At 31.3% G+C, this 26,433-nt stretch overlaps 1 long non-coding RNA gene across 1 annotated transcript; it reads left to right on the top strand.

Moving 5' to 3' along the window:
• The first annotated feature begins 7,083 nt into the window (after positions 1-7,083).
• Positions 7,084-10,134, top strand: LOC134271648 (uncharacterized). Its single transcript, XR_009993062.1, has 4 exons — positions 7,084-7,217; positions 7,309-7,519; positions 8,466-8,597; positions 9,942-10,134. It is a non-coding gene; the product is annotated as an uncharacterized LOC134271648 (long non-coding RNA).
• The last annotated feature ends 16,299 nt before the right edge of the window (positions 10,135-26,433 follow it).

Genomic DNA, 26,433 nt, shown 5'->3' on the forward strand with positions numbered 1-26,433 from the left:
CAGAATTAGGGCATACACCTTCAAGAAGTGAATATTGAACATTCGATGCTTTTCTCACTTCTTTTTTTTCTAAAAACGGATGGTATTTTTTTTTTAATCACACTTTTAGGAATATAATGGTTTCTATGTATTAAAGTTATCTTTGGTGAAGACAGATATCCACTTTAAGAAGAGAAATAGTTCCCCATTAATGTATGCAAAGTGCATCTTACTGCTTTAAACAGATTTAAATCCGCGTAGTATTACCCTCTAAAAATTTACAATACGAACAGAAAGACAACTCGTCATTCTTTTTGAATTCAAGCAAAGAGAAGTTATGACGCTTTTTTCCGAAAAAATGCATGCTTTTTGACATTAAGTGTATGTACACTTAAAATCAAACTCAACAAAGCAATTGTACAAGGTTAGCTTTTTTTTAAAAAAGCTGAGGGTCAGCCACTGGAATACAGAAAGTTTCTCTCTTGTTTTGTAATGGTTTATGATTTGATCTATACATCATGTTGTGTTCCTTTAATGTAATAAATGCCATTGTAAGAAAGTTAATTATTTTTAACATAATGCTGTACATGATAAATAATAAAGCATATAATAAATTTTAGTTAGTCTGCATCGTGATCATTACAATGATCTCCAATAATTATATAAATTCTCTTCGGCTCAGACATCAGAGAAAGATCATCTCAATTAAAAGCCACCATGGCAAATAAGATCACGTTAAATTCTATAAAAACTATGGAGAATAAGATGAATAAAAGGAAGGAAGACTTTGTGTTAGATTGTTTTTGAATATTATTGAATAACAGTTTTCAGTTGTGCATTTCGAGGCAATGCATGATGTGGAAGGGGGGGGGGGGGCATACTGCATGTATATTTAACTCAATTTCTAAGTGTGAGCATCCATTTAAGTGTTATTAGGAAAGAAAAGAATTGCTTCCTAAAAAGTAATGAACACCACAGAAAACAATTCAAAATATGTTTATTCATGCAGTACGTATACATAAAATGTCTTTGATGATGTACGTCTACCATCATAGCAAAACTATAGATTAAAATACTGGAATCCATCCCCCCTCTCCTTCCATTAGGGGGTGGGTGGGTGTTGACCCTGTCTCTAAATCAGCAGTTCTCTCAGCTATCGCATTTGAACCACTGTGGTCAATTTCTTAAATGTGGGCGCGGTTCACGAGTGACGTGCACAAGCGGACTTGCACGTCCATTACTGTCTTACAGTGGTTTTCTGATGTTTTCATAACTTTTAGGCCTATCATTAGAGTGAAAAAAAAATGATCGTTCTTTTTTTCACAGGTGCTTGAGGACAGGACCCCCCCCCCCCCCCCACACCACCAATATAGACCCCCGGGTTTTGTTAGCCTTTTTTCCCATTAATTATATATGGATGACACATTTGTGGTATAATCTATCCTATCAATTCAGAAAATTTGCTTAAACTAACCTTTTATACAAAATTCTACCCCACTCTATATATATAAATTAACTATTTTTCATATAGAACGAAGGGTAGATTTTATAGAACGTTTGTTTTAGGTAATTTTTTCGATTTGTTGGTATAGATCTTATCACAAATATGTCAATGAAAGATTATTTATGAGAATAAAGTCGCAAAAGCCCAGGGGTCTATATCGAAAGGGGGGGGGGTTCCTGTCGTCAAGCACCTATGTTTTTTTTTTCTCTCACTATTTTGGGACCTTTGTGGCAAGTGGATCGTTGTGTGAATTCCGACCCGTACATGTCTTATGCAAGGTACTGAATATTGATCGAGGGAGTCTTGCATCAGGCATCCGGAGGAATACACAATTTAAATCTTCGGCTTGCAATGGCGATTGAGGGAATAAATGTTCTTATCTTCTATTAGAAGAAATGAAATATTTTCATAGTATGATTTAAAAACTGAAAAATATTCCATCTAGAAGCTGAACAGTCGTCATAAATTTTCTTCGAGAACGACAAAGAACAATGCAGTCTATAAATAGATCGAGATCGTGAGTGTGCGTGACGAAGCACGCCCTCTGGCTGGAAAATTTGTGCAAATCTTTTTTCCCAGAATTCCGATTAACGCAAGCGCACTTGAAGTTTCATCCTAACGTAACTAGTCAGCCCGGGGGCTGACTAATAAAGTGTGAAAAGTCATCAAATTATATCATACCATGCATTCGTTAAAGCAAAAAATACCCCTTTGCCTGTTGAAAAAGACTAGAGAAACTGTCTGTAAAAGATATGATCGTGTTAAGTAAGGTTAAAGGTAGATAATTCTATATATATATTCATTTTCAAAATTAAAAGGAAATAAATAAGCAATTCAAAAAGACCATAAAATTCCCATTGTGGTAGCAGATAAAATAAGAAGATAATGAAGAGCAATCATGCATTTTCAGAAGTCAATTTAAGCAACTAAAATCAGGAGTAGTGCAAAAAAAAAAAAAAAAAAAAAGAAATCGATTTTCAGAATAATGTAACAGAATGTAGTAAAAGGTCAAACAAAACCAAAATAAGTTTTGAATTTATTTCCATAATATTTAATTTCCACACAGTTAAAATTGAGCATTGAATTATTGCCAAGTAAATTTTTTTTGCAGATTTGAAAAATTACTTTTTAAAGATTGAGATATGAACTTTAATAAAAACTAAAGTATTCTGGCTCAAAAGTCAATTAAACTCTACAAAATCGGAGAAGAGTAAACATGGACATCCAAAGTATAAGAAGTGGGATCAGTTGCCATAGAGAAGTAAAAATCCACTGCCGAGCGGTCGAATCCCCTGTGTTCTCCTTGTCAGGATCAGGGAATAATGGAACAATCTGTCGACAATTGACAAGGGGCCTAACAAATAGTATGAAAAACGTCAGGCTACAATTTTCAATTGAATTTAAACGAGATTGCTTATTTTTTTGTCTCTGTAACTTGTTTGTAGATAATTTACCTCGTTTCAGATAAATAAAATTCTTCAGCGTATACATGTACCTTAATAGTTTGTATTATTTCCAAACTATGACGTTATTAATTTTAATTAGCATTGAGAATTAAAGTCTACTGCAGTGGCTGCAACGTTATTGTTGACAAACCAATCGTGTAGAATCGTTCGTGTATCGTGAGTGACCGTTCGTGTAACGTGCGAGATCGTGCGTGTGTCAGATTCAATTGTTTGCGTTTTTAATCGTGCGAGATTATATATATGACAGAATATAAGTCGTACAATATTAAGTTCTCGTCAAATAGCGCGATCAATGTAATTGAGATAAACCGTACTTGGATCTTTTACGCTTTCTTTTATCTGATTTTCATTACCATTTACTGCTAATTGTGGTCAAGATAATTTTGAAATCAATACATCGAAAATTAATATTTTTTTTTTTACAAATAAATAAACATTTCTCAGATCAATGCTTACATAAATATTTAGTCGACGAATATACATGAACATGCACACGACATGATTTTCGGGAGTTTTGATTATCTGTGTTTATCTTTTGAGCTTATTTTTGATAAATTAATTTTAAATTTCTGCAAATAAAAAAAGTTAAATAATTGGCAAGTTCATTTTTAGAGATTCACAGACATCAATGGAAACATACGGATATAATTTGTAATTAAATTTATTCCATGCTGTCATTTGTTTCAATCGTATTCCCCTTTCTGTATATCATGAAATCCAATTCAATCAAATTATATGACACACATATATGTACATCTTCTGAAGGAACGAAAACAATCTGTTTTCTTAGGTCGGAGAAAAACCTTAGAAATAATTATTTATAATCAAAAATATTAATTCTTACATAATGTACATGTATTTAGCAACAGAAATATGAATTTCCGGTTCTTTTTTTTCAAAGTCTATGAAATAATATTTATAATTCTTTGAAATCTTACATTAGTAATAAGCCGTATTTCGTTTTGATAATATCGATTCCTAAATATTTTGAACTATTTTGATTGAAGAATCGTGCGTTTGCGTTAGCAATTGTTTAAGATCGTGTAACGTGTAGAATCATGTGCGTGAAAGATCGTTCGTGTAACAGGTTTAATCGTGCGTTAATCGTGCGGAATCGTTCGTGTAACGTGATCGTTCATGTAAGTTGTCAACAATAACGTTGCAGCCACTGTATGACATTATACATCTATAAACTGAAAGAAAGATTCTTCAAAACACATTGTTTTTTTTCTTACAAGGCCTCACCTAATTATATACTGTGGTTTCATCAATTTTCGTTGGCATCAATTTTCGTGGATTTTGTAAAAAAGACATTTTCGACTATACGTAATTTCGTGGACAAAAGCATTGCCTATACGAATGTATGTTATATTTAATAATTCAATGAACATTTGAATTCGTGGATCTGCTCAACAACAAAATCCACGAAAATTGGTGCTCAACGAATATTGATGAAACCACAATATAAGAAACCAAATATTAAATTTTAAAACATAGGTAATCAGAGATGACAAAGCTCACCTCAAAGATTGTTTGTCTTTAAAAAGGGCAATGTCCCACATTAAACCAAGTCTTATTATCAAGAAGCTTACATCCCAAGATCAGTCAGCTGGAAATGTAGATAGAAGCCTGATGGTGTGCATCCTTGGATGTATCATCCCTGCAAGTTTGATACATTGTAAAGATAGGGCTTATTGGTACTTTAGAATGAACCTGCTTTACAAACTTAAACTTTTTCACTCATCCGGAAAATAGAGGCCAGATCCAACATCTAAAACAAACCTTTTAGTACATGTACGTATGCATCCTTAGATGTATCACCAATGCAAGTTTGGTCAACATTGGGCTTAAAGTACCTTGGAAAGAATATCTGCACCAAAAACTTAAACATGTCCACTCATCCAGAAAACGTATGCCAGGTCCAGTATCTGAAACAAGCTTAGTGGTATCCATGCAAGTTATAGTATGTATCCTTAGATGTATCATCCATGCAAGTTTTGTTAACATAGGACTTAAAGTTACTTGGTGATGAGACCTGCACCAAAACCTCTAACTTATTCACACATTTGGAAAATGTAGGTCTGATCCAGTATCTGATGAAGCAAGCTTGGTAGTATAATTATATTGTATGCATTCTAAAGTTGCATCATCCCTGCAAGTTTGGTTATCATACAATCTAGGGCATTTAGTTACTTGGAAATAAGACCTGCATCAAAACCTTTAACCTGCATCAAAATTATTATGCAGGACATTCAGGATCTGCTATTACAGAATTTTAAATCTCACATTGCACAATATGAAATACTCTTGAAGCATCTTGCATGCATATCTGATCAATGTAGGCATGAGACAAAGTCCGTCTATTAAGTCAAATGTATGTACTCTATCGCAAGAATATACACGCTCAGATTAAAGTAATTGTCTAAGCTATAATACACACGTAGATTTTGACGTGAAGTCGGCGTCTATAGTTTGAATATATAGCTACCTATATATAGTAAAACTCTATACTTGTCTCTAAAAACATAAATATTGTCAATCAGAACCTCAATAAAATTTATGGAGATATCGAAGAATATTTTTGATATCAACGTCTAGTTCTTGTTTGTACAATTGAAATGTTTTTTACAGAATAATTTGGCCATTTACCATACTGACAAGGTAAGTAAATTTACGTATAACAGTTTCCATTAAGAAAAAGGATTTTCCATTCCATTTGTATCAATTGGCCAATGATGTCCAAACGTACGAAAATCAGTTATTGAGGGGAATGGTGGTATAATGTGTTAAAAAGCGAACGTTCAAATGTAATTAAAATTTTCTTTTTGTATTTTTTATTTCTGTTTTGCAAAAAGTTCCTGATATTTTTTTTATTCTACCATATCTGATTTACGCCACTCATCGACTGATATAATTTTAAACAGTATTCCTGAAGTTTCTCCTTTACTTCTATTAATATTTTGGTGAGAAGTAAAGAAAAAAAAAAAGGCTTGAAAGTTACATTCACTGGAGTATGCTACATATATTTGTTATATACACAACAATAAAGAAAACTCTTACAAATGAAGCAATCTACTTATGATAGATATTGACAGAATCACTAAAGACAAAGTTTTTCTCTAAGAGTCAAATCTAATAAGGTAGCTCAGTCGGTAAAAAAAAGTATGGGTTCAAAAACCGAACGCGACTGATGTATGTTAATAAAAATAGATAGGAAATCTACCTTTTTGCATTTTGAAGTCCGATCAGCGGGCCTTTCGGTTGAGACCTTAAAACTCGAGAGTCAGTGATACAGCGGGCGTTCGAACAGTTGAATGATCATTCACTACTCAATGACTCTGAGTATCGAATAAAGATCAAGATTTTAAGCATTTCCACCATATACGTTGACATTTTTGTAAGGAAAAAAATCTCAAATGGGACGTATTTTCAGATACATGTACAATCATTCAAACAATTAACGATTCAGATTCATCCAATTTACATAAAGACATAATGTACAAAAAAAACATCCCTGCATCTTATTATTTATATTATATTGCGTTTTTTGTTATTTTTACTAATGCATAAGATATGTAATTTCCCTAACGTAGGTGGAAGTTTGATTGTACTCGAACGTAACGTAGGAAGTGCTAGAAAGGCTTTTCTTACACATGATCAGTCTGAAGGTTAATTGACAGACATTGACATTTTTGGGAAACACTTCTTTTTGAAAGAAGATTCTCAGGAAATTTATCTGATTTTCATTACATGTTTTATTGAATCGCTTTCCTGATGCACAATTAAGTAATATTCCCTTGTGCTAGGTTACTTGTGATACATGAAGAAAAATTGTAACTGTGCGTGTTTCATGCAATTGATATGAAAGACCGAAAAGGAAAATCACGAATCCATTCTCGATTTTTTTTCCCATTCTTATTCAAGAAATATATTCGATGAGTCATCGTATCTAGCATAAAATATCTCAAACCATCGCATCAACCCATTGTGTCCATCTTGTCACAAGCCTGTCTCAATTTATTTGTTTGTTGGAACTTCAAATATGCTCTTCCGTATCGAACCAACTTGGAACCATAACCACACGCAATCGATAAGTGGGTACATCCCACTAATTATTTTTAGAATCAGTAGGAGAAGAAAGTAGTGCAGAAAAAATTCCAAGTTCCTTAATTTGCAGACTTGCATAAAAAAAATTGGGCAGATGTACTAAACTGAGCCTCACACTTGTTGATAAGGAGTATCTTTCCTACCAAAAAAGCTTGGAAAATGTAATTTATCAAGAAAATCAGCCGAATTATTTTGTGTATTATAACGCCAGTTACAATTCTGAAATTCCCCTACTTTCACTTTCATTTTTAGAGGTTCCCGCAGACAGACGCATTTTGCCGGAAAACGAATCTGACATGCCACCTCGAGATTTTAACCAAGGAAAGACAAGTTGATGTGCTTTGATTTGAGGGGTCACTCACTTCTGAACGAAAATTAGGGACATCGCTATGAGAGGAAACGTTAACATTGTCGCCTATGGGAAAACAATTAGTGGACTGTACCCATATTAGGAAGCCTATAAGTAAGTGAAAGATGTCATAAATCTTGAATTTATTTCAAAGTTGGTGTTTTCTATTATTTTCAATTGTTCAAATTTATGAAAAAAACAATTCTTGAATTGTTGATACACATTTTTAAACAAATTGATTCATAAATAAAGTGTCTAGACCCCCCCCCCCCCCCCCCCCCCCCCCCCCCCGGAACAGACAACATGCTCATACATGTATCACCCATTGTTTACACATGTATCATGTAGATTAAATGTATCGATTTATAAAATTTATTTATTCAGAATCATAAATGTATAATTTGATTAAGAAGCAATTATATAGAAGTATATGCTCCACTGTGGAATATTTTCAATACACAAAAATTCACAAATGTGTTCGGGATCGGTATTCAATCGGGGTCAAGGTCGAAGTGAAAGTAGACTTAGCAGAAAGTTGTCAAAACTGTTCAGTGCATTGTTTAGCAGTATATAGGTGATGGGAATTTGTATGTTACACAGGAGGCAAGAGGTATACCTTAGTACAATATTTGTAAATAACAATTTAATGTTTTTTGGAACATGTCGATGATCGGCACGTCACATACATGACATACATAATTTCAGATCAGTTGCGCGGTGAAGCTGGTTACAGTTGTCTGGGAGTTAAACGATGTGTGTAAACATGCACATTAACTGGTTTCTCTCATATTTTTTAGCAATTGCATTACATGTATTTGTTGAATGTACAATTATTGTCAGTAAAACATGATTTTTACATATTCTGTTGAATTAACTTAATTACCTATATATGTTAACAGTGTGATTTCAGGTGGAAGCCAATAAATCATTTTTTAAATTAATTAATTTCAAGTAATGGGCATAAAAGGAATATGGTAAAATTGTACGTGTTGAATGTCTGTGTTTCTGTCTGTCTGCAAATGTGATATTGTACCATTTATTGTGTTGATTTTTTTTTTAGGTTCATGGTGATTGGTTCAGGAAAAACATGAGGTCCATGCAGATGGTGTTTAAAACTATTGGCCAGCAAATGCACGCCCATTTGAATACATCTTGAAGCAGCACCAGCAAAGTGTGACAGTCGGCAAAATGTGTAAGTTAAAGTTTTCTAAAAAAAAAAAAAATTCATTGAATTGGGGGATGGGGTGGGGGTGAGGAAATTTACATATTAAATAGGTGATCAGAATGTGAAAGTATTTAGCTATAACTAATCTGTACATGCACTGCTATATACATTTTGCAGCTCATATACATTTTTTTTTATTTAAGAATTTCAAATTAATTAGATCTACATCTTTGTTTTGTAAATTATGCATTTATTAAGATTACACGGATATAAGAATTGAAATTTCATGAATATTTGACAGTGAAAATTATGCGATTTGTCAGGAAATTCAAAATTTTGTCTCATTTTACTACAAATTACAAAATGGTTACCATGGAAACAAAACAACTTTAGTGGATTATTTATTTAATCTGCAAAACCACATATTTTCATTTTTTTAAAGTTAATAATAGTATATAAGCACTGATTTTGTCTTAAATAAAAAGTACGGGAAAAGTAATGATACACATGTATTGAGGTATCCATTATTATGATGTCATTGTGACGTCATAGATAAGTAAATTTGCATTGGTATAAAAATTCCTTTGAAACAAATGATTCTATGTAGGATTATAAAGGCTTATAACTTTTTTATTCATAGACCAAATTTCATGAATGATACCTCAATGGACAGGAAATAATCAGTACTTTTTTATTTTACTACTTTCGGGGTATTTGTTAACTTCATTTTTTTGTCATTTCTGGAGAAACTATGAATTAGAGGGTGAAAAGTGGTCATGTTTTGTGCGGAAATACATTAATTTTTTAAAATAAGTGAAATTGACCCAATTAAGTGCTTGATTATGATTTGACTATATGTATTTAAAGTTATGAAGGTGATTAAGAATGATATAAATGTGTTAAAAGGCTAAAATTTGACTTAAAACTTGGGTGCAGTTTTGGCTAGATTGGAGCATTTTTTTAGGATATTACACATAGAACTGTAAATGCTGTAAAATCTTAATTAATTGTTGAATTTTCATGAAACTTGGCATGATGTCTCTACTTATGCTCTAGATTGACAAACAGTGTGAAATATTGTAAAATCAAAGAAATGCTTTTCCATATTGGGTACATCCCACTAATTATTTTTAGAATCAGTAGGAGAAGAAAGTAGTGCAGAAAAAATTACAAGTTCCTTAATTTGCAGACTTGCATAAAAAAAATTGGGCAGATGTACTAAACTGAGCCTCACACTTGTTGATAAGGAGTATCTTTCCTACCAAAAAAGCTTGGAAAATGTAATTTATCAAGAAAATCAGCCGAATTATTTTGTGTATTATAACGCCAGTTACAATTCTGAAATTCCCCTACTTTCACTTTCATTTTTAGAGGTTCCCGCAGACAGACGCATTTTGCCGGAAAACGAATCTGACATGCCACCTCGAGATTTTAACCAAGGAAAGACAAGTTGATGTGCTTTGATTTGAGGGGTCACTCACTTCTGAACGAAAATTAGGGACATCGCTATGAGAGGAAACGTTAACATTGTCGCCTATGGGAAAACAATTAGTGGACTGTACCCAAGTGTTAAGTGATTAATAAGTGTTGCTTATTAAATAGAGGATGGTTGCGATAGAAATGTTGAATTCATCTTGCTTATCTGAAAGTTAAAGGGTGGGGGGGCGACTGGGGTTTTATTGTATAAAAACTACAATAGCGTCATTTTTATACTATATATATTACATTATCTTCAGTGTACATGCCAAATTTTGGGGAGATCTACCGTCCATATGTTTTTAGTAGAATGTTTCAAAATAAAGGTTCATCTGCAATAAGATTAAATGGAAAATGCCAATTTCTACATGTAGCACTTTAAAGCAAATTATAAAAATACTACAAAAGACTTTTTGTCTAGACATTATCGAGTTAATATCACATTAGTGGATGTTTCCCATTATTCATGTTAATTCTTTTTCTTTTTCTTTTTCTTTTTTTTCATTTTTGCACATATTTTGCTGCTAGAAATTGTATAATATTTACCTAGAACTACACAAGATTTAAAGTCAGCTTTAGACAATGCTATGGACATTTCGTATTTAACGTTAGCACTGTACTGGTTATACTGAATTTATACAACTGTGTGATAAGTTAATTCAATATACGATAGGATTCATAACATTAATGTTTACAAACAATATTATAAAAAGACCTAAAATGGCCATGTCATATAACAATTCGTGAAAAAAATATATTCTTGAATACCATTTTGAATCATATAATTACATTTTATCAAAGAGTTGACTGTATGTGGTATACATGTACGCGCACAACAATATTTCAATCTCAGACGAAAGACACACCTATGTGTAGACATATACAATGCGTTAAAATACTTAAAAGGGTATCAAATTCTACTTACAATTTTAGAGGAGGTTAAAAAAATCATTTACATTTCCTAATATAGTTCTACTAAGATTCGTAAAAAGTTACATCAGTCTATTAACTGTACAAAAGGTGATGTATATTTTATCAAAGCTTTATATACATGTAGCAGTAAGTTTTCATGTAAAACCTAAATAATATAGACTTAGAAAGAATCACTCATAAAACTGTTTCAAGTTTGGAATATTTTCAACATAAATCCTTTTATATTTGTCACTCCTTTCACTGTTCCGTACTAAAGTTGTCGTCAATTTGTTCATAAACTGTTATGACTTGAACATCTGCCTGAGTTTGAGAACTTCCTTTGGAACTAAGGATAAGTTGGAGAGCAATAATCACCAGGAATATCCCAATTAAGAAGGATCCAGTACCAATTACAATCCACTTAACAAATCTGCCATTCATCTTTGTCCATTCACTGTCAGTTTTGTTTGATGACAAAACTGAAAAAAGCAAGGGTATCATAAGCGATGGGATACAAATTTTACCACATAAGCATTCCATTGATAAAAATCCATTGTTTGATTTTTTTACGTCATGAAGAAGGATATGGAGATAACGAAAAGTATTCAATCTCAAAGTCCATTAAACAATATAAACAAATAAGAGCAGAGCAAACACGGACCTCCGAAACATCAGAGGTGTGATCAGGTGAAATGGAGGAGTGAGCATCCCTGGCTGACCGGTCACACCTGCCGTGTGCTCCTTGTCATGATCAGGAAATAACGGGAAAAATTCGTCGTCAATTCAGTGTATCATGAAAAGCCTGGTGGAATATGGGTTATAAGCATAATTTTATGTATAGAAAAATAATGTCGTCTGAAGATTTTAAGATCGAGTATCTTCCATTCTAGATATACGTCCCTTAATATGCGAAAATAACCAATCTCTTATACACAACAATTACATATCCGTAATCAGAGCTAAATTTCTGAAGAGGTGGGATCAGCTGCATTGGATGCGTAGTAGACAGAATAATCCAAAGTCATATTAAATAAAAAAAAAAAACAAAGACTTGATGATTGATAGATAAGTCATCTATTACATAGAGGTTGACAGGTATTTAACTATTTGTCAAGTTTAAACATTTTTATTTGTTATTTGACAAGACTAGTGTAAATTGAACCATTCAATCCATATAAATAAATTTCCTTCCAGCTCTTTTTTCCTGGCATTCTTACAGTTATTTTAATATAAAGGTTCTAGATCATTGCATAATAACATATATTGTTAGAAGGAACGCAAAACATTAACATTGTGCGGTCTTTTTTGTCATTATTAGTTATTCTCACTATAAAAGAGTTCGTACAGGATGGCAATATAAAGTGAACCTGCAAAACGTCATCTTTTATTTGTACATATTGTACCTTCACGCTGGTAAAAAAATGATATTTTGTCACTTTTCACATTGCTAATATTCCCACCTTAGTACATGTTTCACACCTCGAACAAAGGGTTTTTGCTGCTGCCACATTACATGGTACACCCCAAGCCCAAGCTTCATGCTGGGCGACTCTGCCATTGTGTACATAATTATTGAGGAAATCATTACAAATGATAGGTAATGACAATCATGGACACAGGGCAAGGTCACCAGACAATGAATAATGGACCTGATGTTTAACATAGTAAAAAAAATCTACATACCAGTTAAATAAATTAGTACAGGAAGAAAGATCTCTTTCTCTTCCCCTGTTTTTCTTCCTGAATTACCGTATGAGTGGAAAGAACAAGGTTCACTTTTGCCTTATTTGGCCCTGTGAATTTTTGAAAAACTGAAACTACATAGTTTTTGTTAACATGCATTGAATATCACTTAGATCTTTGGTGATTGCGTAACTATCAAAAATGACGTAATTTTCTGGCTAGTCAATGTATTATAACGTTACGAAATGCGCCAATTTCCTCAAATTCTGATAAAGTCTACAAACTCGGCCAATTTTTAAAGCTATTTTTCAATACTTGATATAGAGCGCAACCTCTTATCTAAAATATGCAACTAGTAAATGATAGAACTGATTCCGAGGATTAAAAGACATGTTTTAATTTTTAGATCAGAGAGTGCGCTCATGTTATTTTTCTTCACTGAAAGTATTCAATAAAACCTGTTTACTTAAAAATTCAAGAACATTGCAATTTCATAAAGCTAGTTCTCTGAGACATAGGCGTTTAGGAGAAACTTTTTAATAGGATATGCAAACATGAAGTCTCTATTTTATTTTGATGCTTCAAATGACCAATCAAGTGTTAATCATTCAATTGGTATATCTACAGAGCCATTTTATGCATAAAGTGCACCAACTTCTTTTAGCGAGACGCAAATTTAGCGATTTCTCCCTAACAACTGATAATTTGTATCAGCGAGAAGTAATTTTAGCGATTAACACGGTTACTAGAGAAGGTATTACTCACATAACGCAATTTATATTTAGCGATATTGATTTTTAGCGATCTCAGTAGCCTCGCTTATAATGCCAAAATTAAAACCCCGCTAAAATTTCTACTTATACTGTATAAAACTTTATCAAAAATTAAAACATGAAAAAAATTAAATAAAAAAATTGAAATTAAAATCAAAAGTAAAAGATAAATTAAAGAAATGTCTCATAAGTAATTGTGAATATTCAGGATTTACCATTTACATTCATTTGGTACTTTAATCAGAATTATCGCATCGAAAAGTCAAAATGATAAAACTGCACTTACTATTTAATTTCATGGATTTCAATTAAACAGATATGGAATGATAAGGACACAGCAAAAAAAGTCTAAATATAATGTATTTTAAGAAGTTCAAATACACAGGAACCACTCTACATTGCTCAAGAAGTATACATACATGTATTTATCCAACCGCAAACTTTTTTTCTCTGCTTTTCGTTTTCTGTGGAATCCTTTGCTTTTCAGGAAAAAGAACGAGTGCACTTATGGGCCCCGGTAAAATGTGAAAAAAATAAACAATCAAATTAAGCAAAATTTTCCATTCCAAATAATTAATTGATATCTAAACCGTACGATTCAACAACTTTTAACGCTTAAATCCACGAATATACAAAGAAAGAAACCATAGTATATGTATGTCAGTCGACATTTGTGATTTTCTATTTTCTAAATCGAGAGGGGTCATTCATTTCAAAGCTTTTGTTTACTATGAGCCTAACTTTGCACAAACTTGTGTTAATGATAAAAGACGCATAATACATTTATAAAATTTGTGTGAAAGTAGGAAATTTGCACACGATTAGGCTGGTACTTTAAATAACAAAAATGTACAAAAAGTACATTGTTTTTCCTATAGCCAGTGAGCGCTATTTACCTGTATGATCTATATTGAAGCAACATTATGAATGAATTATTTAAAACACTAATAGTCACGTGAGTTCGACCCAGGTAAACATTCCTCAAAGGTGCTCACTGTAAAACATCGGAAGGGTTTGCATTATTTAGTCAGAGCCGTGCCGATTAGAAATATTTGTATACATGTAATTGTTTTTAAGAACACGGAAGGGTAGAGAGTTAAGTGTCATTCATAAAAGTGTCAAACATTTTGAACATTCATGCAAAACAGTGAAACAGAGGCCAGTTCAGCAGAGCGAGCGTTCGTGAGCACTCGCCAAAATTCCTTATACCTCCAATAGTAATTTTGGCGAGCGCTCGCGAACGCTCGCTCTGCTGAACAGACCTCAGGTATTGAGAGTCACCTGAACACTCCTTTTTAATTTCAAATTCAATTAAACTATTACTTTTTTTTTCAAATGTAAGAATACCAATTTCTTAGTTTGATCATTATGGCTACAGGCAATTGCACAAATTCATTCAATTTTAGAAAACATATTTGGCGCAAAAAATAACATTCTATAAACGCGCCCGACTATGATCCACTATCATATTGTTTAAGTGTCGATTCAAATATCTATTCCCCTTGATTTACATTAACCAAACTCAAAGAAGGTTTGGTACGACTTTTCCGGATTTAGGATGATCATGGGCATTTTAAAATATTTAATTGTTTTAAATCCGTGCTGATTTAGGTGATGGTTAATATGATTTTTAATTAGAAATATCCAATAGTATCTAATTATTACCAAAAGAGTTATATATTCTAAATTAAAATGGCACATAAAAAGGGCCCATTAGATATTGCTTAAGTGCACTTGTCCTTTATCAATTTTACCATCCCAACCAAATGTTTAATAATGTCCACAAAACTAAAATGCTACAGACTTAAATCAAGTAAAATGCCATGACTAACTTCATACAGAGATTTTTGAATCTATAGAAATGAATCTGCATTGTGCTTGAAAACTACTCACTGTAGACCGTCACCTGATAGGTAGATATTACCCCGAGTGTATAATTGTCACATCTGGGGCTGTACAAAATGGCAACAATCAGGGTCAAACTATCGTTATCTTGATTAAATAATAAAAAACACACACAAATTTGTAATTAAATAGACAGAGACACAAAGGACTTTCAAATTTTTCGTGTGAAGCATGTACTACATGTAAGTATGTTGTTAAACTTTTCCCTCGCCATTCGATTTACTCCCTCGCTTCGCTCGGCACCAAATCTCATGGTACTCGGGAAAAGTTTACCAACATATACTTAAAACGTTGAATTACTTGATAATTGTGATATTGACATAGGATATTGCACCAAAACAATTATTGCTAGAAGGTAGAAAGGAAAAAACACATAACAATGACTCAAACAGCAATTTTAGGATCTGTTTTTAGACATTGTTAGAAGTTATGGTCACTTTAACATTTTTCGTACATAACGTACATGTAGGCAATAAAAAGTTAGTCTGAAAAACTTAATCTATTAACATCACGCTGGTAAAAAAAACAATTTTGTTTCCGCTCTTACATGTAAGGTCCCCGTCTTGGAACATTAACGGAATTTGAATTTGAATATTAGCCAATCAAAGGCTTAGTACGTTTATTTATTGGACAAAATACAGAATACCATAGCCATAAATGATATTTATCATTTTACTCCATGTATAACTATCCTTATTCCTGATTTTCGGCCATAAAACATGTTTTAGTCAAAATCAAGTCTGAATAAATTATTCAAATAGATATCAATACTGTATACAGGGTAATTTTCTTCCCCTGTTTTTTTTTTTGCCCTTTTACACCTGCTTACAAATTTGCCCCGTTCTAATTTCGCCCAATTCTATTTCCTTTTAAGAATTTATACTATTTTGTTCTAAATTCGCTCTTTTTAAATTCGCCAAATTGTGACAAGGGCGAAAGGGGCGAAAATAAAACGGGGGCAAATATTTCCCTGCATACAGTATTAAAAAGGCAATAAGATTGCATTTGTGATTTAAAAAACCCAATGAATTCCAACATGTCATTGTCTTGGGAATCCTGATTTCTTAGTTGTATATGTAGTAAAAACAACATTCATATGATTTTCATCTCAGTTTTATATGTTGTACGTTAAAACGCGGTTTAAAAAAAGAAATGAAAAAAGGAAGGATACTTACTTTTCCTAGATACCTGATCCCACAACTGAAATTTCACGGTGTATGTTATATTCCAACTTAACATATATTCTTGAAAGAGTTTTTTGAGATCAAACACTGTTCGATATCCTCATCCTTTTTTTATTAAGTTTAAAACTGTTACCCTGATTAAGAACTGCAAACAATAGTATTTTTCTGCCGCCTTTCTCCAAGTCTATTTTCAAAAGTTAACAAATTCGATGAATTTTTAATATTGTTTATAGATAATTATATGGATTTTCATCAAAGATTACTTATTTGGAAAAACAAAGAGATATGCAATGTAACTTTAACATTTTGATAAAAAAACGGAAAGCGGAAAATCTTTTTAAAACATCTTTCTCCCCGTTTCACATTTTTTTTTACATGTGATATGGAATGATATTTCACAAATTCATACCAAAGCTTTTTGTGAGACACAGGGATTTATGTTTATTGATAAAAAGACGATAAAAATGTTTTTTTTCCCGACAAAGTTCAAAAAGATTTCTTACTGAAACTATAAATTTGATTGATATTTTTATGTTTTATTTTTTTACCTAACATAAAAAATATATAAGGAACATTTAATTTTATTCTAGACTATTTTAAAATATGGTAATGCTTAAAACGATTTCAATGGAAAATATCACCTACCCCCTTTTTTCAAGGAGCTGGAATTATTGATGATTTACTGTTTAGCGCTGATATTTATACAATTCATCATTTACCATGGAATTGTTCTTTGTATGAAACAAAGATTTTATGGCCAAATTGCTATTGGTATTGAGTGGTTCCAAACTGTAGGCGGGAATCGAGAGTTAGCGTGCGAATTTCTTACATGAATAGCAAAACCATAGAAGAAATTTGAAATAAAATATGTTGAATTTGAAATTGGTGTCGGTGCCATTATGTATCTTTTTTTGCGAATACCATTCAACATTTCAATTTTACCTTGACAGGATCCATTCACTCGATTGCATATGTTTTTGGAACAATTACAGTTCTTCTGACAGCCTTTACCAAAGTTTCCTGGTGGACATGTCTCATTGCAGTTGATTCCGTAAAAACCTGCCTTACACTCTATTGCATAACATCACATAGTATGAGGAAAACGTATCCATGTTTACCAAGTACAAGACTATTTAATTTAGGTGTTTTGTGAAACATTTCCTTTTTAGAAATTTCTTTATATATATATATATATAAGTCCTAGTAAGAACAATTTGAATATGTTTTTTTTACGTTTACCAATCATTTAAACGTTGCTTAAATTACTTGTTTTTCAGATAAAACATTTAAATTAGAGATATACCTTTGCATGTCATAGATCTATTGTCAAAGTATTCCCCATTGCAGCACGAAATATTAAATCTCAACCTTATTAAGAAAAATGCTCTAATTATGAATCAATTATTAATATTAAAAAAAGAAAATAAAAACTGAAAATGGTTATTGATCTTCCAAAAATCATCTGAAGAATAGGTAAAAGAATATATTATAAAGAATTACTTTATCGTAGAACAATTATCTCCATAAATTCCGACAACTATCCCCATTAGATGAAAATATATAAAAAAACAGCCATGTATGGTGTTAGGAATTCATAAAATGTGCTGTTTGGTTTGTTGTATCATACTAGATCCATGTACTTCCTCTTTACAAAATTAAAATGATAGGCAATTCTCTTTGATTTGAAAAAAAAATGTTTTTAAAGGTACTTTGACACAGATTTGAAGTTCATATTTTCTGTATAACATCACGAATTATATATTTTAATAGCATTTCACACAAAATTAACTATAAAATCTTATGTCAATTTAAAGTTATTAAAACTTAATTTTTTTGGCGGGTTTGATTGACACATCCTTGCACTTCTATTAATTTTAATTTCATTCTTAATTCTTACGAAAAGTGGCAATTTTGTTGTGTATTGATGAGAAATATCAAAACTTGTTTCAAATGAAAGAGAATTGACTCTCATATCTAATCTGTAGAGAGGAAATACATGTTTTAAAAAAATATTATAAAAACATTGGGAATCATGATTTACTTAATTGCACATGTAGTACAAACACATACATATGATTTTCATCTCAGTTTTTTATGCTGTGCGTTGAAAAGCGGTATCAAAAAAAGAAGAAGAAAGAAATGAAAAAAAGTAAGGAAACTTACTTTTCATAGAAACCTGATCCTACAACTGAAATTTCAAGGTGTCTGTTTTATACCAACTTAAGATATATTCTTTAAAGAGTTATGGAGATCAAACACTGTTCGATATCCAATACTTTTTTTTATTAAGTTAAGTTTAAAACTGTTACCCTGATTAAGAACTGCAAACGGTAGTATTGTTCTGCCGCCTTCCTCCAAGTCCATTTTCAAAAGTTAACAAATTCGATGACTTGTTAATATTGTTTATAGATAATTATATGGATTTTTATAAAACATTACTTATTTTAAAAAAAGTAAAGAGAGAGACAATGTAACTTTAAAATTTTAGTAAAAATCAACGGAAAACGGAAAATATTTTTATAAAACATCTTTCTCCCCGTGTCACATAAAATCCTTTTTACAGGTAATATGGAATAATATATTTCACAAATTCATACCAAAGCTTTTTGTGAGACACGGGGTGTATGTTTATTGATAAAAAACGATAAAAATGCTTTTTTCCACAAATTTTTAAAAGATTTATAACTGAAACAATAAATTTGATTGATATATTTGTGTTTTATTTCTTTCACTAACATAAGAGATTATAGAAGGAACATTTAATTATATCCTAGATTATTTCAAAATAGCCATGGTGTTATGAATTCATAAAACGTGCTCTTTGATTTGTTGTAGCATACTATACATGTACTTCCTCTTTTCATAATTACAATGATAGGCTATTCTCTTTGATTTAAAAAAAAATGTTTTCAAAGGTACTTGGACACAGATGTGAAGTTAATATTTTCCGCTTAATATCACACATTATATATTTTAATAGCTTTTTGCACGAAAATTAATTAAAAATCTTATGTCATTTAAAAAGTTGTTAAAACTTTTTTGGCGTTTTTGATATACAAATCTTTGCACTTTCACACAAACTAACTTTATTCTTAATTCTTAGGAAAAGTGGCAATTTTGTTGTGAATTGATGAGAAACATTAAAACTTTTATCCAGAAAAATAATTTTATTCAGAGTAACTTCACAAGTATCGTCAATGCGAGTTAAGTGTAGTGTACAGAGTTAAGCAAATCGATGATACTAGTGTTATGCACACAGTTTTTATAAACAGGGCATGAACTCTATTATTGTTGACGTTTACGATTCACCGAGTGCATTCAATCGTCAAAGTCTTCTCACAGCAACTGCACAGACTGACACTATATTGTGTGTTTGTTTTGCTTTGTAACGTGTCTACTTTGAATTTTCTGGATTAAAGTATTGATATTTTTCCTTACACTGGACACATAATGCTTACAAATAGGAATGTAGAACATTTAATTGCTCATTTCCTCATCTGCCAGTTTAGGCTAGTTATAATTTTTTTTTTATTTTGATCAAAACATATTTTTAAAAATCAATTCTTTAAAAGTCTTTCAATATATCTTCATTTTTTAAATATGTGTTAGGTGAATGTGTAGACATTGTTCTCAAATATACTTGCATGATGCCTAAAATTATAATTCCTATAATTATAAAACAGACAGGGAGTATTTTTTCAATTAAGTGTAAAACAATTTTTCTGGCTGATACAAATGATACTACATGCCTGTATATATTTGTATAGTTTTGCTTTTTAATAGTTGGTTTTTATTTATTTCTTCAGGTTATTGTTTATTTCTTCCTCAAACAGATGGACTTAACTTCTCCCATAGTTTTATTCATTACATCTGATACATAAGCAACCCTTTTTTGAAGAATGATGCTTAGACTGTAAGCTATAACAGAGACATAAACAATGTCACTGGCAGTATGCAATAGCTACCACGCGCAGTTTAAAACCTGTGGGAGGAAAATAATTTACAGACAGATACTTTTGAAACAAATCTCACCAGCATGTCATTGTGCAACAAAGTCGTCAGCATTTTATTTGTCCTTTCAACGGGTGAAACGATTTGAATGGCACTCTTATCGATGAATTTTACATTAAACCAAGCTATCTTCGCAGATCTAGCTTTATTTACCCGCCGTTTTATCTTAAAACCGGAAGTACGAGTTCGTAAATTTGAAATTTCGATCCCGACTCAAACTTGACATCGGAAAGAAAAAAAAATGTTTATTTTTTTCTGAAAATTCAAAACCTTAAGCGGAGGGTTTGTAAAACTGATAATAAGTATATCATGGCCTTAAATATGTAATAAAATCATTAGCATATTAACCAGAAGCAAAGGATAAGATGTTCAAAGAATTCATGCATTTCACTAAATAATTATAAGAGCCCCTCCCTAAAACAAGAACCCCTGATCCAGGGGCCCTGAAATTCACAAATTTGGAAGAGGCAGCCCTATTCAACATAACTATGAACTTGGTTAGTTTATTTAATGCCCATGAGCAGAGGAGAAGATTCTCAAAAAATGTATGCATTTTCACTATTAATCAATCTAGCCCCACCCTAGCACTAAAACCCCTGACCCTGGGGCCATGAATTTCAGAATTTTGATAGAGGACTCAATGCTGATTACAATCATGAAAACAGTATGACTGCTTGATGTCCAGGAGTAAAAAAAAAAACATTTTTAAAGGTTTCATTATTTTTACAGGTTTTGCCCCAACCATCAGGCTCCAGGGGGGCAGGGACCATGAAATTCACAATTTTTGTTCCCCTGCACCCATAGATGCTTTGTGCCAAAATTGGCTAAAATTGGTTCAGTAGTTTCAGAGAAAAGTTCAAATGTTACCACACGACGGACGACGCACGATGACGGACGAAAACGGATAGCAATAGGTCACCTGAGTGACTCAGGTGACCTAAAAACTTATACACCTGTGGGATCTTTGCTAAGTGCAGTGTGAAAATGGGGTTAATTTGATATTGCCAAACAACTTATCAAACAAAGAAAAAAAGTAATTTAAGATGGAGACTAATTGATGTTTAATATTTTTTTTTTGTGATTGGTTTCTTAAGTAATGAACAATGCATCAAAAATGAATACAAAAAAGTGTTGGTAGTTCGTCAAATATTCTATCAAATCAGTATACCAGTGATATAAAAAAGCATCATTAACTATAAATGAAACCAACCATAGTGCAGAAGTTTATATGTTTTTTACTTATTTATTTTCTTTATTTTTATTTTAAGGACCCTTTCTACACAAGTGAAAACAATTTTTGGGACATTGAGAAAAATATATTGTATAAAGGACTTAATATTGAGCTTATTTATCTGATTTTCAATGTATGGTGCGTGATATTTACCCCCAGGAAGAATGTTCAAAGACAACACAGTATCAGTGAATACAAATCACTGTTAATTACTTCAATAGAGAAAATAAATGCAAATAACACGTTCAGTTAATTTATCTTGGCCTTTTAAAATGTTAAGAATACTTGAATTGATTACAAATTGAGTAATATATTGTAAATTTCTATTTTTTAGAATTTAGATCTAAGGGCAGATCACTCTCACTGCATAAAAATACCTTAGAATCAGAACTCTTTAGTGTGCAGTGTAGAGAGGGTTCTTAATTATAGTCCAGTGATGGTAAATTTTGTAAATATATCATTCAATGCATAAACAAGATGATAGTTGCTATTACACTTTTTATTGAAAAAAGGAGAAAAGAAAAGAATAACTGGTCTTTGACAAATTGTATATTAAAATATTATCTCAAAATACCGTGCAAGAATATGTACGTGTCCTCATTCATTTTTTTATTTCAACTTACATGTTCCTTTAAAACACCACATCAAAATTATTGATTTTCTGAATTGGGGATGTAAGAATTCAATCATGTACATTGTCCTGTATATAATTTGAAGAAAAAACACAAGTCGAGTACAGAATTGGGAGGGGGAATCATAGAAATAAAAAAAAATTATCAGGCTGTATTATGAAAATCTAGTCTAATGATGAAAAACGATTTTTCTTGTATTTATTTATAATCAAATATTTAGAAATATTCTTGTTAAAAAAATAATGAATCTGATAAATCTATTCTTAACCTACTTTGAATTGATAAGAGTTGGATTTTTATCTTCAACTGATGAAAATATTGTGAGATCTTCGTACTAAAAACTATTCTTATTTTTCAAGTAAAGCTATGATGGTCATGTATTACTCACAGTGTTTTCAAATGAAAGAGAACTGACTCTCAAATCTATTCTGTAAAGAGGAAGTCGTGAATATTCTAAGTTAAAGATATCAGTTCTTCACTTTCCATAAATCAAAGTAATATAACGGTAGATGCCTGGTTTTTTTTGTATTGTTTCACCTTTTTGTAGATTGCTGGTGGTTTCGACAAAAACGATTAATTGTTCCTTGACGAAGTTTTATAATGTATTCTTTTATCTATTCTCATCATAAAAGATATTTCATATTTATCAGTGTAAGAAGAAAGTACAGTTTGGGCTTTATTATGCCCTAAAATTTCAATGTTCTTAAAAAGTTATGAAATTGGATTAAACAAGAGTTGAGCAGATGAATATGATAAATTATTAAAGAATATGGCATGAAAGAAGACCATTCGGGAAATATGGCGTCATTAATTTGGTACATTTCTAAATCTAATGTAGAAAAGCTTCAAAATGACTCATTTCTGTGCTTATTTACCTTAAGAAAATAGTGTCTGCCACCGTCGCCCACTTCAAGTTTTCGATATATTATGTAAAATGCTTTGAAAAATCATATATCTCAAAATCTTCTGAGCGACAATGGCAGAGTATGTTTTCTGAAAGAAAATTCCCCTGAAATTTGATGTCTTCTGCAACTTTTTAAGAAAATACGGGAAAATGCACAAGTTAATGACGTCACAATTAGAATTTAGGAAGTCATATGAGAAAAACCATTTTTGTCTTATTACTGCATGGAATTTATATGATTCAGAAATAATGAATTTTGATTTCATATATCACTTTCATATTTTAGAAAAATATTGGGCAAAATTAGTATTGAAACTGTACCTTCTCCTTTCAAAAATAGATCTCTACATTTATATTCCTTGAAATCATTTACTATATGTTTAACACATTTTTCATTTACTCATCAAATACTTTTTTCATTCAAACTCATTCATTCAATCAAGCAAAGTGTTAGGAAAAGAAAATAAAGAATAGAATTATAAATCAAACTAAATTTATCAGACAAGCAAGCACTTTTGCTTACGGCTAGATTCAAAGTGAATTTAAGATAACAATGAAAACTCACTAAGGAATGTCACCTCAATGACCTACCAATAAAATCAATGCATAAAAAGAATAACAACTGGACTATAGTTGACTTTAAACTGGTTCTACTGAATATTCCTGAATAAACTTACGAGTTCTAAATAAGAAAAGATAACTCTAAATCTAAAATAAGTACTATCATGCAACGTGTGAAGTAAGTTAGTAAATGCAATTATCAAATGGCGTATAAGTTTTAATTAGTATGTATTCATTAATTTATGGCAGTAAGATTGTTTATTAAATTATTTTTTATTTAATTTTTAAACAGTTTAAATAAAAAAAAAAACAAAAACATTATTACAAATATTAACAACATGTAATGATATTTTCATAACTTATATTCATCATAATAAAGAGATAAATTTTTAAAAAATATGATAATTAATGTATAATAAACATGAACTGTATATATAAATGATACTGCATTATGAAAACACATACTGAAAGTTAATATTTATTTCAGCAATTCAAATACACTTTTCAATGCTTCATTGTTTAAATATATACACAAGTCCAGTTCCGTAATTAATAATAGAACTCAAATATTAATAAGATTAATTATTTTTTTAATAAAACTAATTAATTAACAATTACAAAGTCGTTTCTTTACATAGTACTCCTTTACAAAGCTAAAATTAGAATTGTTCATCATGTTTTATATACAAGTCCGTAACATGTAAATCAAGTCAATGTTTAGTCCTTAACAGTCGACGTTTTTTTAAAGTGACGTCAAAAACAGTTGACTTTTTCTCTGCGTGCAGTTTTTAACGTATATATTTGAAAAGTAATACATGTAGAATTTGCGTTAGTTTCAGTTTAAGCACGCTTCTAACTCATAAATATACAAATGAATTTATAAATAATAAGGTATCATTTAAAAAAAAACTACCTTTTATCGTGATGCAAATATGTGTTTACATGCATGCCTTTGGATTTTCAACAATGCCTAAGACTTCTATGTGATTTGAGTACATCTTTGGCCCATATTTCTATACATGTGTACTGTACTGATGCGAATTGTAGAATGGAACCTTTTTTAGAAACATTTGATAGCTATAAAATTCATTAATACAGTCTGATCGGCCACACTGGCCTAGCTGCAATTTAAGTTGAAGTTTTCTTGCGATAGCAACTATATTTGACACATTTGGAATGGCTAGATTGTGACGTCACAAAATGTGTTTTGTGAATTTCATTGAAATATGACAGGAAGTTAGCACGTAATCATAATTTAAAAGGTTGTGTATAGGTGAGACAGTACCTAACATTTTTAGTTTGTATTTAGACTCTAAGTTAAATGGTCATATAATATTACTCTTTTCCATAATTTGAAAGCATTCATATCACATAGAGGATTATTTCTTGTCATCCATATCATCTGATGTTAAATATACGTAAACAGAATTTGCACTCTTGATTCCGTGGTAACAGGTTTTTACATATTTTCATTTGTTTCACAATACTATATTTTTGATTGTTTGTATGCTATGAAATCACTTATATACGCGGGGGTTTAACTTTCGTTTTTTTTTCTATGAAGAGATCCACGAATTCATGTCCACCACGAAATGTATTTTTTAACAAATGTTACTTCTGAACAGTCTTCAACCAAGAACTCAAATTCAAATTAATCATAATATTTTCCTAAAACTATGAAAACTTAACCCTTCGAAAATATGTAATTTTACAGTATACTTCCAATTGTCAGCTTCAGTTATTCCCGAATCAATATACCATATTTGATAGTCTGCAACATTTCTCTCTTCTACTTAATTTGACCCATAAAGACATTTTTAAAATAGGGAAAAGTTATTTAAACAAGGATGTAAAAAAAGACATTCAAAGACTCGTTTAAAATTAACAATATCCTTAGTCGATGCAAAGATCTCGTTGGGAAAACACAAGGCATAAACATAATTATCTGTACTGTATCCTATCTCTGGTGCTTTAAATGTAGCATGTGCCCTAATCCCATGTAATGTTTTTCTATGTTCTTTTAAGTTTTAAGCTTCAATGATGTTATCCACTGCATACATGTATGTCAATTAATCAAACAGTTTACTTATATATTACATCTTCGAGCGTAAATGTATCATCAGGATAAGTGGCAGGTAGAATGGTGCGTTTTATTTCCTCCGTAATCGAAATCAGAGGCTGAACCGAGGACTGTCCTGTTCTGAAGTAAAGTCAGACAAGGAGCTATATATATCAGGATATTTCAAAATAAGACATCTATTTTTTTCCAGATTAACGATATCGTTTAAAGATTTATCCTTGACAATTTCGGCAATGCTCCACTAATAAAAGCAATCAACTGCAATAAATCTCGTAGACGAGTTATTAAGTGTACCTGAGGATGACCAAGAAAGTTTTATAACTGTTTCATTCAATTGTTATGACTATTAATGGTTCTGGTAAAATATTTATGAAAGTAATCATGAGCAAAAGTCTAAGGAAACAAAACAAATCAGAAGCTGAGCAATCATTGACCTTATAACACCAGAGGTGGGATGAGTTCCATAGAGAAGAAAGCGTTTCTTGTCTATCAGTCACACCTGCTGATTGGT

This window comes from Saccostrea cucullata, unplaced genomic scaffold (assembly GCF_032062105.1).
Source record: "Saccostrea cucullata isolate Sc308-1 unplaced genomic scaffold, CSIRO_AGI_Scuc_v1 ctg7974, whole genome shotgun sequence".
Taxonomy (NCBI): Eukaryota; Metazoa; Mollusca; class Bivalvia; order Ostreida; family Ostreidae; genus Saccostrea; species Saccostrea cuccullata.